This window comes from Chaetura pelagica, unplaced genomic scaffold (assembly GCF_000747805.2).
Source record: "Chaetura pelagica isolate M959 unplaced genomic scaffold, ChaPel_1.0 scaffold109, whole genome shotgun sequence".
NCBI classification, from domain to species: domain Eukaryota; kingdom Metazoa; phylum Chordata; class Aves; order Apodiformes; family Apodidae; genus Chaetura; species Chaetura pelagica.
The window spans coordinates 13,783,554-13,800,002 of record NW_009970725.1 but is presented as its reverse complement, the minus strand read 5'-3'; positions in this window follow the sequence as shown (position 1 = coordinate 13,800,002).

The window sequence follows — 16,449 nt, the reverse complement described above, 5'->3', positions numbered from 1 at the left end:
CATAAGCAAAACTTCCAACAAGCTGTTCTTAGAAGCAAGCCAATTTCCAGATCAGAGATCTAGATTAAATAATTTGAAGACATTTCCAAGAAACATCTGTTTCTTCCACACAAATTTCCAAGTCTTCCCTCAGCTACTCTTTGTTAATGTTCTACAGTTTTCTTGTTTGGTTGCTTTTTTTTTTTTTTTAAGGAGCTAGAAAAATAATTATCTCTTCAACTACAAGAGGAGTGTAAAGGAAAAGTCTGCTAATGGGACAAAGAAGGACTTTCTGGAAGTGAAATAAAGATTGCCAGGACTAAAAAATACTTTGGGCTTACTGATGGAGGGCCAGCAAATGCCAGGACACACATCTCAGCTTGTGGTTTGTTTTGAGGACAGAAAGAAGAAACATTCACATTTCTAAAGCTGGCACTGTTCATAAGCATTAAAACCCTATAGCACTACCTGTAGAGAGACTTGAGCCTGTTCTGCTAGTACTCCCAAGCTGACAAGAAACTCACAGCTGTGGTTAGCAGGGCACCAAGCCCAAGCTAATGAAGTCCAGCTGAGAAGCAGGGCTTATTAGTTTAGGCCTGGTGCCATGCTAGTTTGCTATATGGCTTCCAGTCAGCTCAAAGCAAAGACAGAGCAAGCTCACATCTCCTTGTGAAAGATCACGTAGCTATTACTTTAGATAAATACAAAAACCTAACATAGGAGCTCTAAGTCTTCAGGTTTGTGGACATACAGTAGCCAGAAATTACTTTTCCCTTGCAGGCAAATGTGCTAAGCTCTGCCCCATCAGTGGGCTACTCTCATTCCTGGTTCACCCCCTGGACCAAACAGGTGCTTCATCCCATGGAAATGTGTCCTGGTAGAAAACTGCAAGTGCTGCAGCCAGAAAAAGATGTGGGGTTAAGAAAAATACAAAAGATTCCAGACATATTCTTCTTCAGGCTGACGAAAAAATCCACAGAGATAAGATAAACTAGCATGGAAAAGCTGCTAGTGCTGTCTCATGAGATCCTTGCATGGCACGTTGAGATGTGCTCATGTTCTGAAATGTTACGTGCAATGTGCTGTTGCAATGTCCTCATTGCAGGCTTACAGGTCGACTTATCTAATATGGATGCAATAGGTAAGAGATGGCTGCAGTGGAGATGAGGAATAGGAACTGAGAAAACACCTGTCAACATTCACCCTCTGGAGGTTAATGCCATTGGTACAAAATGCTCAGCTCTAATTTGAAAGAATGATTCACATCTTTCTGTGTTTTCCATAGGCGTATGAGCAGTCTCCAGGGCCGTCATGGTACAGCACCACAATTTAAATTGCTACTGCTCTTGTTAAGTGTCAGAAACTTTTTAAAATAGAAGCTTGCAAAGCACAAGACAGATAAAAGTCAGTATCAATATCTAAATTATTATTATTATTTTCTGCTGTGTATGACTTCCCTCTTTGGTGACCTGGCTTGTGGCCTCTAGAAAACACAAGATCATTCACCCTGTTGTTCCAAAACAAATTCAACAACAAGGGATTAAAATTTCTGTAAATTATCACGACAGCTCACATTTCATGGCTGAGGAAAAAGATTGCTTCATTCTTTACTGTATGAAGGCATCTCTCACACTTCACAGCTATTGAAGAATAGCAAAGTAAAACTGACAAGACTCACTGAATCTCTGAGGTGGTTGTCGAGTAACCAGGTGTGCTTGTCTCCAAACTGGTCTACATCAAATGTCTCTTGACATCTACATGGCAGTCTGAGTCATGAAGCTACCTCCATCAAAAAAGTTGCAGGTAAAAAAACATTTCTTCTTCAATGACCTTACCTTGGATAACTACAACATTTAAAGTTTCAGACTAATTTCCACTGTAGGTGCAAGACATGGAAAACAACTACAAAAGAAGTGCACTGGTAGTGTGACTGCACCACCAAATTAGGGACTGGGCTCAGCCTCCTACTCTGCCACAGACTCCTGTGCCAGGGGAAATTCACTGAGCTCTTCTTATCCCCTTAGGAAAATGAAGAACATAACAACACAAGTGTTCCTCATACCTGGAAGTGAAAAGAACTCCAAGAATAATAATTATGTGCACACCTGAAGGTGTTAGGTATTTATGTAATGATTTGCTGTCACAGTGTATGAAGATAGCACAAGATTCAGAAACAATTTCAGAACAAATTCCTGAAGCCATTAACTGGCAAACTCTTTACACCTGCCAAGTCCAGACCAGCATTCAGTAACTTCCCTCTTCCCCTGCGGTCTTCTTGTAATTTTAACATTGACTTCACTACCTGCAGAAGTAAGACTGAGTTCAACTCAACTGATTCTCACAAAAGCCATGGTAAAGAAGGGGCTCAGATGTTTTATTCAGCATCAATCAAATGTCAAGAGTGAGATTTATATGGCATTTACACAGTCCCATAGGCTGAGAAATATTCATGGGATTTGAAAAGCAAAGGCTTTATTGATATTTTTCTAAGTTAACTAAGGTAGAACGTGTTTGCTGCACCCAAAACTGGAGTGACAGCAATGTGCTGAACTTTGTTTGCATGCATTCTTCCCACGCCATCTACCTGTCCAATTAAAACAGTTAGGGTTTAGCTCCACTCTCATATGCACTCATTTTCACCTGGTAGAGTTGTACTATTCAAAACTTCTGTCACAGTCAAGTAAAATCAAAATGGATTCCATCTCTATTTTTTATATTTCAAAGAAGGATGGAGATAAGAGAGTGAATTGAAAACAGAATTTAAAAACTCCTGATCAGGATCATCCTGAAAATTTAGAGCAGTTCTAAAAAGGTAAAAAAGAAACCCTATAGCTTTGTATTTCTTCTTTAAGGTCTGATTGTACTGGTCTTCCTCTCAAGGAAATGGTGAAAATAATCTGTGAAATTTCCATTTTACACTGTTCACATTGGACAAGTCTGTTCCTCTCTTTGCTCCAGTTTTCTTCTTTACAAACTGTGAACTTTAAAAATTTTGTGTATCAAATGGGTAAAATAACATTGCTTTGTTCTAAATGGAATCACATTTGTCCTGAATTAAAGTCTTTTTTATTGTAGAGTGAATACATTTATTAAAACAGTAGTATTCATAAAATATAAAACTGTAGTAGGAGAGACCAATTTTCAATTTTGTATACAATTCTGGAAGAAAAAACAGAAGCATGGAGACATTTTCTCTTCTGAAAACCTGTTTTTCGGCCCTTAGTGTCCATTTACTTCTACTAATTGTGATACAGACAATTGACTTTTCACAGTCCTTTTTCTGTGCTGATATTTACAAGGAGCTAGAGGGTTGATTTTATATACTGCAGATCTGAAAATTACTCTTGGACTTCACACAGTCACTTAAATGCCAAGTTTTTGTAAAGGCCTCACAAATGTCTTGGATTTGTAGTTCATGAACAGATTCATTCTTTGAAAAATTATCTGAATATTCTTGCCAGGGAAGTGGTGGTAAAATGGTTTTAGCACTTCTGTGAGAACTGTAGCACAGATTATTAGAGATTATAATAAACAGAACAAGGCCTTGGAGAGTACATTAGATTTTAAAAGTGCTTGAAATCTTAACTAGAAGGTGGTCAAAGAAAACCAAACACAGAACCCTTTCCCTTCCCCACTACAGATTGTTCAGTCTTTAGACCCACAGACAGAAAAAACAAACAAACAAAAAAATAAACAAACAAACAATATTTAAAAAAAACAAACAAACAAACAACCTGACAACAACAAACCAAACAAAAAACATAGTAGTGTAAGAATGAAAACACTTAGATCCAGAGTGGTTGTTATGTTGTCTCAAAGAAGATTAAGTCAGCCTGGTTAATGTTACCCATATGGCAGAACAATGACTTGAGGCTACAGAACTGAAAACATCATGAGGCTCTGCCATGGCATATCCCAGTCTTTTAAATCATTAAATTCTTCAGAATTGGAGTTCAGTATTTCCTAAGGAGATGCAATACTTCAAGCAGCATTGTTTTTTATTGTAAAGTGAATTTTTTATGGGTTGGCTTTTTCTTTAACAAGCTTTTGTACGTGTTTTCCAGCTGACTGCTGGGCAAGTCTGAAACCTACAACTGTTGCATTTCCAGCCTTTTTGAAGACAGCACCTCATATCAGTTCTTATACTGGTGGGCCTAAATAGTTACTCTCCTGAAGGTGATTAGGGTCCTGCCTGACATGCAGGGGAGACATAGTCTGAAATGTATTTTCAAGGAGCTGTACAAAAGTAATGTACATATGGAGAGAAAGGCAGAGAATTGCTGCTAGATCAGAAACAGGCTAGAAAACAAAAGACAGGATCAAGTAATGTATTCTCTATGCAGCAGTCATCAGCCCAGAACTTTGAGACTGTGCATTGCTTAATAAATATGTTCTAATATCTATAATAAGATGGAGAAGAAAGTCAGCACTGACGGATGATGTGGTTATTTAGGGGTTAATCCAGGCCAGAGCAGATTATGAAGTCAAGAAAACCAGAAGCACAATGGTAAAAGTAGATATAAAACAGAAAAAGCACCCTTTTGAATGCAAAAAATTAAATATATCCAGGCCTTATACTTGACAGGGTCCACACAACCTTTCAGCTCAAGAAGTGAGAGTGTGAGACATGGCAGAGACCTTTCAGAAAGCCTCTCATTCAATAGCAGCCAAGAGGAAAGGAAATGTTGAGCTTCATACAGAAAGGGAGGAATAAACCACCTCAGTGAAGGCATTGCAGAGTAGCAACCTTTTGGCTAATCCTACCTCTGTCAAGCATGTTTTAAAGCCTGGAATCATAACATTAGAAAGATGATGGATAGTCTGGGATTTGATGGAAGTGTATAGATAATCTCAGAAGAGATGGTATAACCACTCTTTAGACTAAAACTCAATTATTAGTTACTGCAATTATTACTATGTTCAGGCAAAATCAGACTAGTTGCTTGCTGTGAAGTTCATGAACCTCTTTCAGGATCCAGCTGTTAAGTCTGAAAATGCAAAACCTGTAAAAGCAGTGTGTGGTGAAGCTATTTTCTCATTGCAGCAAGAAGTATAGGAAGACACTGTGAAGCAAAATCAATTTAAGAAAAAAAAAAAAAAAGTAACTCAAATTCCCACAGTGCTGTTTGAGTTATGTTTTTCTGATCTTTTAGTCAGCATCCCTTTTTAATTTTCTCCAGTGCTCTGAGTTGTATAATTTAATGTTTCAAATACATTGCCTTTCTGATCTAGATTTACCAGGCACTTTGAAGTCAAGACATAGTGACACCTTTTCAAAATGAATTGGACAATAACAAGCGTCTGCACCTTTTTGCTATGTATGCAATAATGTATAAGAGCTTTAAAAAAGTGGCCTAGAAATACACAAAATCACTTCTTTTAAGAAATCATCTTTAGACAATTTAGCAAAAGCTACTTTGTGCACCAAAATTCTTTAGAAACTATTTATCCAAGCAGTAGTTTGATATAATTATCCAACCCCATGTTTATAAAGGAAGGCAATATTTGTATGACAGATAATATCTTTGAAGTCCACATAGCTAGAGAAGGCTGTTAGGCATACAAGCCTTCCTCTAGCTCATTTTTTGTCTTGACTCCATAAATCGGTATAACAAAACAAACCATTTACATCCCAAAACTGTTACAGGTACACCACTGATACTGATTCTCACAAAGCTGAAGACTGAAAAGGCACACTGCATATGAATGTGAGGTGTCAGCTGAAAACTGTTTCAGAGCAGTGGCAAACAAAAAAAACCCCCAAAGCTTTACCAGCAAATACTTCTACAAAAGTGTGTATTGAAATTCTGCCTTAAGGACCTTCCTGATGAGAATGAAAACCTGACACGTTTTTTTGGTTTTATTTCATTTTTTCACTGTTGATCTTAATAGGAATGTCCTGTTCTAAGAACTTCAATGCCAGGAAAAAAAATAAAAATGAAAGAAAAAAAACCCAAAACAAACAAAACAGACACAGGGATAACTGGATGCTGTAGATTCCTCACAGTTATAAACGAAATACCGGAAAACACATCTGGGAGCCACATTGCTGAAGGCTGAACAAAATGAACTGAATGATCTGAGGGCCAAAGCAGTGCTGGGACTGAAGGCAGATAGAGCCTTGTGTATGCAGTAAACCAGAAACATGAAGCATAATGTCTACCTCCAGCATCTGCAGTTGACACACTCCAACTTGGACAAAACTGTTTCCAATATAAACGCATCAGATCTTGTTTACTTCTCCCAGACATGCAATAAAGTGCCTTTCCCCACTTAATGCTGAAACAGCAGCGCTACTTGGGTGCAAATGCCCACCTCGTTCTTCCCACTGAAGGAAATAATTACAGGTAACAGGAACTGCCCAATAGCAACCTTTAAACTCTTCAGAAAGTATGATATACATGGGGACTGCACAATTGATACATTTGGCGGATCACAGATCCTTCATCTTGGTACATTTGGAGAGCAAAACTGAACTGACTGACTGGAAGTGTCACCCAAGAGTTTTCTTCCTCCAGTGACCCTGTGGAAAGCAGCAGGGCTGCTGCTGACTCTGATGCTTAACCACACGTGTAACTGATGTCAGTGATACAAGGAATCATCCCTCATTTGTTCTTGGAAAATGTCTTGCCTAGGTAAGTGTTTTCCACTACACTGGATACTTTCTTTTACTTTCTTGCAGAGATCCTTTAAGACAAATTGTCACTTCCCTCTGTGGTGTGTTCTTCCTCAAATCCCCATGTTGCCATTCTCACCTGTGAGCACAGCCACAAGAGGAAGAAGCTGGAGTTGGTCCCACAAGGCTTCAGCACCCTTTGCACAGGCACCCTTCACAGTCATCAGTTAGGCTCACCCAGCCATGCAAGCCTGTAGCGTGTCTAAGGCTGCACACAGAACTGCAGCCCCACCACCTGCTTCATCTCAACAGACCAGGGTGGCTGATAAAAGTGCCACATGATGGACACCAGCCGCTTAGGGAAGCAGCTCATGCTGGTATTGTTGCCACCCCAACAGTGCAGGCACCATTCCCATCCCCATGGTGCTCCAGGTCTCACCGGAACAAGGAGGCTGCTCTTCCCACAGTTGTACCATGCCTGGAATCTTCCTTGGACATTCCAGAAAAGTTTCCAGGCACAAGACCAGAGCTTGCTTTGTATTGCTGCGAGCACATTGGGTCCAGAAATGGCCTGTTCACCTCAGCACATGCAGCACCTCAAGTGCAACAGTGTCCATCATCAACTGCTTTTAACAAGAAGCTGCCAGCTACTGTGACCTTTAAAACAAGTGGAGGCCCCTGACATGAAACGAAGACACAGCCAGACTGTGAGTGAAGCCCAGGTATACCTACAGTTACTTGATAAATTCACAGAAAACTTATTTAGCAAAGATTGCAGAGGAGATGGGAAAAACAACTGAGCAAAGAAAGAGGTATTGCACTTGTTGAATGCTACCAGGTACCAAGACAATTCTGGCAGTGGCTACTCTGTCTGCAGAGTAAGTTGCTGCTTTTGTTTTGTTATGTTTAGTTTTCTTCCTTTGTGAAGAAGTTCCTCCCAGAAGCAACAGCTCTGTAGATCATGGCCTCTTGTTTTGTTATGCAGCCTTCCAGAACAATGAGGCTTCATGAGCTACACCATTGAAACTAATAAATAGCTTTAATTTATTTTTTTTAAGTGTTATTTATTTATTTTTATATTTATTTTAAAAAGAAAAAAACCACTCCCAGATTACTTCAGACTGCCCTGAAAAATGTAGACAAACTTGAAGTCATGAGAAACCAAAGAAAATGTTAAGTAGCTGAAGAGGAGGTTCAGCTAGGGAAAAAAAATTGAAAGGAGTAACTGCTGTGTGTACAGTTTAGCTGAGCAATGACTGAGGAGACATATGTTAACTGGCTACAAGCATCTGTTAAACAGCTAGCAGAAGAGTAACAAGTTAGGATAGTAAAAGAGCAACAGCTAGAAATAATGACAAAACTAAGAAGGGCAAAATTTAGACTAAACATCAAACATTTCTTTACCGTAACAGGTCATCATAGAATCATAGAATGGTTTGGGTTAGAATGGACCTTAAACATCCTCTAGTTCCAACCCCCTTGCATAGGCAGGGACACCTCCCATTAGATCAAGTTGCTCAGAGGCCTATCCAACCTGGCCTTGGTCCTAGGAAGTGGAATATTCCCAGAGACTTGAGTAGAATTTTTGTTTCTTAGTAAACAGAGTTTTATCCCCCCCCACTTGCACTCACTCAGTATGGAGGACACAGTCTTGCACTGCTAATCTCAGAAACCAGAGGAAGTTTCTCTCCATAAACGTCATTTTCCAGATTAAGGGCCTGCTGGTTACAGGGAGTATCACTCATTGCAGAAATCACTAGTAAAAAATATCTATTGCTTAAGATAGATAAAAACCAAAAAAAAGTAAGTGAAAAAAAAAACAAGAGGTGGCCTGTTCATCAAAATGCTTAAGCTGAAGTAATTTTGCACATTTTCTGCCCTTTCTTTGGGCAGAGTCTTTTTCTTTTTTTCTTCTTTTTTTCATTAAAAATACAGCCCATTGTACCCCAAATCCTTTGATATTTTAGCAACAATACTGACCTGTCTCAAAATTTCCCAGTGTTTCAGGACTATTCAGCTGGTATCTCTTCTGCAATTGGTTAAGTAAAAACCAAGTGTGTATTCTCTGGGGTCATCTCGGTGGATGTATATTCAGGAATGACAATTTCTGGATGATATTCAAACATTCTTCTGGATCCGTGTCATCTTGGCAAACAGCTATAGATGCACATACCGACCTGTATCTCTTCATCTGCTCTGTGTTTTGCTCAGCCCTGTAACCACAGCCAGTATATGGACTTCATCACACCAAGGTGCCAAGTCTCTGCAGAATTAGAAAAGAAGAAAAGCATGTGACTGATCCTGAAGAAGACCAGATGTAATGTTACTATTACCTGTGAGCACATTATCATTTCAAAATTGCCTTCATTTTCAGGGGTTGCACTGGCAAGTTCATAGCTTTTCATTATAATTTCGAAGAATTGCTCCCCAAAAGGTCTTTTCTCAATGCACAGGGAAGCAGCTTCAGCAGGTTTCAGCCTGAACCCACATTTTAAGTTTATTCTTCAACAACTGCATTCACAAAGGGAATCTTCAAAACTTTGTGAAGCTTAACCAAAATGCTAAAAATTAAACCAAATTGCTAAACATCAAAGCAGTATCGGAACATGCTGCTCAGCTCCTCAAAGAGCACAGAGACACAGAGATGTAAACCAAGTCTCTCCAAATGTTACAGCTTAGACTTAGGTCAAGGAATAGGGTTGACTGTTCAAGATGTGTACTAAAGCAGTTTATATGTCCCTGTGTCTTCACAAAAATCCTTCCTCTGAACCACCACAGAAGCCTCCCATACTCTTTCTAATGTGCCCAACTTGGTATAATTTACTTATGACAGTACTTAGGAATGTTTAAGCAATCCTTTCCATGCCACCATCTTTTATATAAGCTTACATTTTTCCCTTTCCCTTGGCTTGAAAATATAAAACTTAGGATGCCATCCTTCAGTAGTTGCAGACAAACCATCTGCTCACCAAAACACAGCAGTTGAATGCTTCAGTCATTTAAGAACTGCTGATAGTTTATACATAACTTCTTTCAAAATAAATACCCACAAGGACAAAAAAAATAATAAATGTGTCTATCCAGTTATGTACACACATTTGATACATGATCCAATGCCCCATGAAGCTGACTTCAGTGACATACTCAGGGGAAAAAAATGAAAATGAAGGGATGAAATAGGTAGTGCAGAAACCCTTTAAACTGTAAGAAGTGAAGCTGACAATATATTCAAAACCTTCCACCAGTACTTACAGAGTTACTGTCTGATCTGCTCCACAGGCTGAAATCACAGAGTCAAGGTATGTGAGTGGGTAAGTATTAAGTATTATTTTTCCTGGAATAATGTTTCTTTTTGGAACTATTACATATTTGCAATAAACCAAAGATACCAATTTTCTGTGAGTTTGTGGGTACACTTGAAAGTGACCTCGTCTGGCACAAAGCAAATCTCCACTTTGTTTATATTCATGTTTAACCACTGCTGAGTCCAAGGTCACCAGCTTATCCCCTAGGCTGAGATCATCGAAATATTGCAGCTCACATCAAAGCTGACCAGAGGCCTGAGACAATCAACACAATGACCTCATACAAAAAGAGGGTTCAACAAGCTTCATCTGATGCCTCTACAGCCCAACTGAGCTGTGATTTCTGCATTTTTCCTCACTGCTACTTACCACAGCAGAAACACAACAAAAATATATTAATTTTCATATATAAGGCCTACTAAGAAAAACAGGCAGGAACAGAATCATAGAATCATTTAGGTTGGAAAGACCTTTCAGATAATGGAATTTAAAGTCATATAGCATATGCCCTATAGTTTCCCAAGCTGACATCAAATTTTTTCTAGGCTTAAACCACATTTATCACCTGGAGAAAAAGTGTTTTTGGCGAATGAGTAAAACAGAGGCAAGAAAAAACACATGCATTTTCCTTAGCCATCTTATTTTGTGGCTATTTCAAATACATGATTAGCATGGAACAGTCTGTTGCTCTGCCAATTCCATTTTGGGGCTGAAAGAAAGATCTTGAATAGTGTCTGAGAGGGGTGTCGAGCTTACATTAGCAGCAGGGGAGCTGGTAGTAGGACACAGAGAGCAGGAATTGCCAGGTAAGCCCCAGTTATTACAGAGCAAAAAATGTTTACATGTGAAGGCCATCCCCAGGGAGACATTTGGACACCAGAAAAGTATTCTGTGGTGGCTCAGAACAAAAGGGGTTTCTGTTCTCCTGAAAGCTCTGGTATGTTCTGGTTGAGGAGTTTCAAATCCACCACAACAATATTTCAGCATTTCTTCCACTCTAATTGAAAGGGAGACAAAAATTCAAGAAGACAGCATTGCAGAAACACACTCAAGCTAGGAGTAATTTTAAAATACAATAATGATGGAACCTTTAAAAAGTTTGGAATAAACTGCCATAAATAAGCATTTATATAAAAATTAGTTTTCCAGAATGTTCTGAAATAATGCAATTCATTGATGTACTACCTATACGCAGTATAGGGGCACTTCTAATATGATGCCATAAACTTCCCTTTATTAATACCCCCATTTTCTCTTTTTAGAGCATATTTTCCAAATGTTACTCATCCAAGGAAACATTTCCCAGGACAGATAATTTATTTCAGATTCAAAACCAAACAAAAACCCCAAGGGCAACCACTGTAACCACTGAAAAATTAGCCATTGTGAAGTTAGTTTCTGTGATCTCTACCAGACAGACAGATACCTTCATCCTCATGCCCTGGAAGAATAATGTGAAACTCTGAAAGGGGTTGAAATAACCTGTGCCAGAATTTCCTGGCATTTACTGTGCTCTTGAAAACCTACTTAAACTTACCCAAGTTATCCACTCTAGAAAAGGAAAGACTGGGGGCACAAGGAAGTCCACAAATGTCTCCTGGGTGCCACTGAGTGCCCTTGCAACAGGATTTTGTGGGTATACATTGTGATTTTTAAAATAAAAATAAATCAACCCAACCAGAAAACCCACCCATCTCCTGAAGTGCCTATGAACAAAGCCTACTGCTATAAGACATTTGTTTGGGCTGTAAATTCCAGCCATTAAAAGCAAGGACATGGCACAATCAAGGCTACAGAACTCGGAGGCCAGGAAGCATTTGTGCCGCAGGGTGATCCAAAGAGTGAGACTTCTGCCCCTTGGACTTGACTGCATTTGCTTGGAAGTGGGAAGACAAAGTGGGAAGATACAGTTAAGGAATACAGATCTGCAGGAAAGTGATTTAAAGCAAACTCAAAACCCCCAATTTCAAGGGTACTTACGCACTTGCAAATGCTGGCTTGCACTCCCTGACATCATGAGTTACTAGACACTTCATCCAGCTAAGTGTTTTGTAAACTCCAAGCAGACTTAAGCACCTTTGAAAATCATGTCTGCATGGAGATCATATGACTTTTGTATTAATAATATGTTGACCATCTTATGAAGAAGAAAAATTTTTAATTCAACTGGACAAAACTAATTGCAAAATAAATAAAAGGGATAATTTAGATGGAAAAAAAAAATTGTTTTATTTAGTCAACACATTGAAGAGAATTTCACTGAACAAACAAAATGTCTTTTAGGTTCTCTTTTTAAATTTCTGGTCAAGCTTCCATTTCCATTCAAAGCCAGCTAACTGGAACACACGTGTCTCTACAGAAAGCAGTATAAAAGATACAAAGCCACAAAAAAAAAAAAAAAAAATTAAATCTATTATTTATGTCTAGATTTCTCATTCAGGTCTCATTTCAGTGACAAAACTGCTTTGATCCATCCTAGGGACCAAAACATGAAGCACCATGTAGAAGATTCCCAAGAAACTTCAGTAAAGGCATTTCCTAACTTTTTTTATTTCTTTGTTAAGCCTACTAGCTGTTTGTTTACCCTATTAGGATTGCTGTACGATAACAAAACAGGTGAAAAGAAAATACTGTCTGAACAACAATTTTTCTGCTAATGTCGTTCCAGAAACCCTGGCAGAAGAAATCCGGATTACTTGAATTTGAATAACCACCGAGTATTATAAACTTTCCTAGTCCAGTCATAAAAAAGTCATATCCCAGTCTGGCATAAAAAAATCTTCTTATTGGTAAAACGAATCCATGAAATATGTTTTCTTTTGCACCTAGACAAGAAAATAATCCAATCTCACTTTGGAGACTTGAAGCAACAAAAAAAGTTTGCATTTTTTTCTTCTTCTGGTAGCCTCTGTCACACTACAGAAGTTCGTAAACATCCAGGAGATTTGGAGTAGCAGCATCTTGGAACAAAGAAAGTGATGTTTTCTACACATAGCATTTGCTATACACCAAAAGTATCCAAAATGACCTGACTACACTGCCTTAAAATCTGAGCCAAACCTGCTGGTATCTCTGCTACCGCCTTCAGTGGATTTTAGTGTAGTCACTAAGTGAGTAACTGAGTCAAATTCTTTGTTGTATCCTTTTTTATATACCTCCATAATAGCACAATTTGTCACCTATAGATGATTCAGCCAGAAGTAGAGAACTTGAGCTCTGGAAACTCAGCAGTCCTGTCTTTTTAGCTATGAGATTAAATGTTCCTTCAACATATGCTGCCTGGAGGAGTTCTACTCCACCAACCTGTGTGCATCCCGAATTCCTGTGACTATCTTCAACTTCACTAGACACCTCTAAATGGAGATCTCTCAAACAAGAATGGTCCTTCAGCAGCCCTTACTTGAAAGCACAATGAATTATGAACCTAATAGAGTGATAGTTTTACATAAATCTCATTTTGCCTCATCAGACATCTAATTTATAAGTGTAAGTGGGCTGACAACATAGTCCCTCCTGTGGCAGAGCTGACAACCCCATCACAGGAGATTTCTTGTCATTGTAACACTTCTTGTTACTATGTAAAGAAGCTGGGCTTGGTAATGAAAACTACTTTTTTGTGCCATTTTCAATTATAAGAAGATTTGTGAAGGGTTTTCGGAGATGTTGTGCTGATTCCTTGCCTCCCTACTACCTCCCGCATTCGTCTTTCTATTTTGTCTTTCATCTCCTTTCTGATGCCCCACATCCCATCATGCCACACTGCACTGGTTAAATAAACCCCTAAATCTAGCTTTTGTCTAGCACTAATCCTTTTATTTCCTAAATCTTATTTAATCCAAAGGGCTTCTTTTCATCTCTTTAACGGTCAGTTGGGTCACTACTGCTTCCTATCAACAGCTCCTGCAAATCCTGTATGGAGTTAAAAAGCTTTCAAGTGCTTCTATGATTCTCATTAGATTTTGCTCTCTCCAACACCTGCTAAAGACCATCTTGCTGTTGTTTACGCCCTCCTGCCTCCCCCTTCCCCGTGACAGCTCACACTTCACACGAGCAATAATCACATTAGAAAAGGTTTCCCATTTTTTCTGGAAAACTCCCTACTCTAGTTCCGGCTCAGATATTAGAGGGGATTGGCTAAATACACATTGTTTAATGTAGTGCAGGAAAAAGAAAAGTTTTTACTTTCAAGGGGTTGGTGGGAGGGCCAGGAGAGAAGCTTTCCCAGGTGGCACAGGAAAAGGTTTGTCAGCTGGTTTTTCATGCTTTAAATTGCTGCTCACAGGAAAAAGTGCCTGCATTTGCCCCTTGTGTTCCTGCTATGTTTCTTGATCCTCCTCACTGGCTAGGGGAGGCAATCTGGATCAACAGGGCTGGGGGAGAAGCAGCTTTCAAAAGTCACTCCCTGCAAGTAGCACCGATTTGCTAACACCAGGGAAGTGTCTGCAGCGAAGTCCTGCCTTCCCACAGCAAGACACTTCAGGGTGAGTCTTTCTGCAGAGTGAGATGCTAAGCAGAAGTTGCAGTTGAGAGGACACTCAAGTTCTTACACTGCTGACCTGAAGACCATGTCTGTTAGCTCTCTGCTCCTGACACAACGTGGTCCAGAACAGCTCCTCATGCTCAGCAGAGATGCTGCTACCATGCCATGGTGGGGGAGGAGCACTCATCAAGCCTCCCAATCTTTCTCCAGGTATCTTTTGCATCCTCCTGGACGAATAGCCCAGAACATCAGATGTCACTTAGTGGCTCACAGATTTAAAATAAAATCTATGGGTTTTCTTTCAATTTTTTCCCCATTGGCCAGTGGTGTGAATATGAACACCCAAATCACACCAGGATTAGTATACCTACCACATGATGAGCATCCTGGTTTCTTACTGAGAAAAGGACCATCCAAAGCTACCATTTGGCAGCCTCCTGAGTTGCAGGTGTCAGGCAGAGAAGAGCAAGTGCCTGTCACCCCCCATTCACAACTCCCAGTGCCTGTGTTAGGGGAGAGGGAAAGGCCAGTGTCTCTCTGCAACTCCACACTCCCCACAGCCACCTCCAAGCCCGGCATTTCTCTTGCTCCAAAGCAGTCTGCTCCACATTATTAATGTGCTGAAAGCTAACCATTTGCACCACTTGGACAACATCCATATCTTCAGATAAAGAAGATTTTTGGATGAAGCCCAGAGAGAGTCGGACACTGGCAGCGACAGCACAGCTGAGCCCCTCTCTCTCCCTCTCTCCCTCCCACGCAGACCTTCCCCAGCTCCCCCCTGCAGTTCCAGCAGCTGGAGCCCACTGCTGCCAGGGCCCTTGCTCCTGCAGAGCCCCGGTGTGCAGAGTGCCACCCTCGCACTCAAATGGGGTAAAGCAGCCAGGTCAGTCACTCAAAACACGGCACCAACTGCTTTCTTCAACTCTGATGTGAAATAGAGCTCAAAAGGTGAAAGCTAATCTCCTTCTCACAGAATCAAAGCTTTGATTCTGGATCCTACCTCATCTTCCCCCCAGCTCTGAAGCACTACCTCCAAAAGCCAGCTAAGAAAGTCAGACATTTCATGCTGAGTACATGGACCCACTGTACATAACCAGTTAAACTGGTTGGGTGGCTGCTGCAGTCCACAGCTGCTCCAGTTTACACTCTGGAAGCAAGCTGTTGTTTGGTTCCTTTTGCACAACAGAAGCCTCATCTCTCTGCAGGCATGTGGGAGCATGTCTGCATCTTTCTCCCTGCTGTACTCATGCCTTGCACAGGGTGGGCCAAGTAAGTTTAGTCAAGCTGTGGAGGCTTTTAGCTGTGCTGAAATACTGTCTAAGGCAGCAAAAGCAGGATGAATGGGACTGTGAAACTAGCATTGGAACACAGTAATTGTAAATTAATCCTCAGTGATCTCTTTCTTGTAATGTTTATACAAAATTTTCTAATGCTTTTAATTCAATTTTGCTCAGTGTGAGTTCATTATTTTACTCATGTAATTATACTTTAATGAAGTTAACCAAGAACTACACAATTCAGAGCCAGATTTTTAAAAAGTCTTTTAAAACCACAAATGTCTTGTACTTAATGTAGAACTACATGCCTCAGGATCCATAATCCAAACTTTTCTCTACTAAATATTCCTACCCAAAGGGCCATACATCACCCTTGCAATCTATTTCTCTAGTGTGGATGTAATAACAGGACCCAAACCAGCCAGCCCTCTCAGAGGCAATTTTCCAGCAACATTCTGCAAATCACAGTGAGCCAGGGATGACCAACACTGAGCAGTAGGGACAGGATTGTCCTGCCTTGGTGGAGAAGGGATGAGTTACACAGATTTTCACTGTGCTCTGCCTGTTCCCCTCCATGCCAGGCACCTGACTGGGAGGCCAAGCCTGATTATTGCATTTATTACTGATGAAAGCAGTGAAGTAGACGAAGAAGTTTCAGATCTTACCATTCATTTATAATATTACTTCATCATCCACCAAGGGTTATGTGGTTTCATCTACTAAATAAAACAATGTATTAATGAAAGGGAAGTTCTCTCAGAAAAATAAAATAGAAGATGCTGTTTCAGA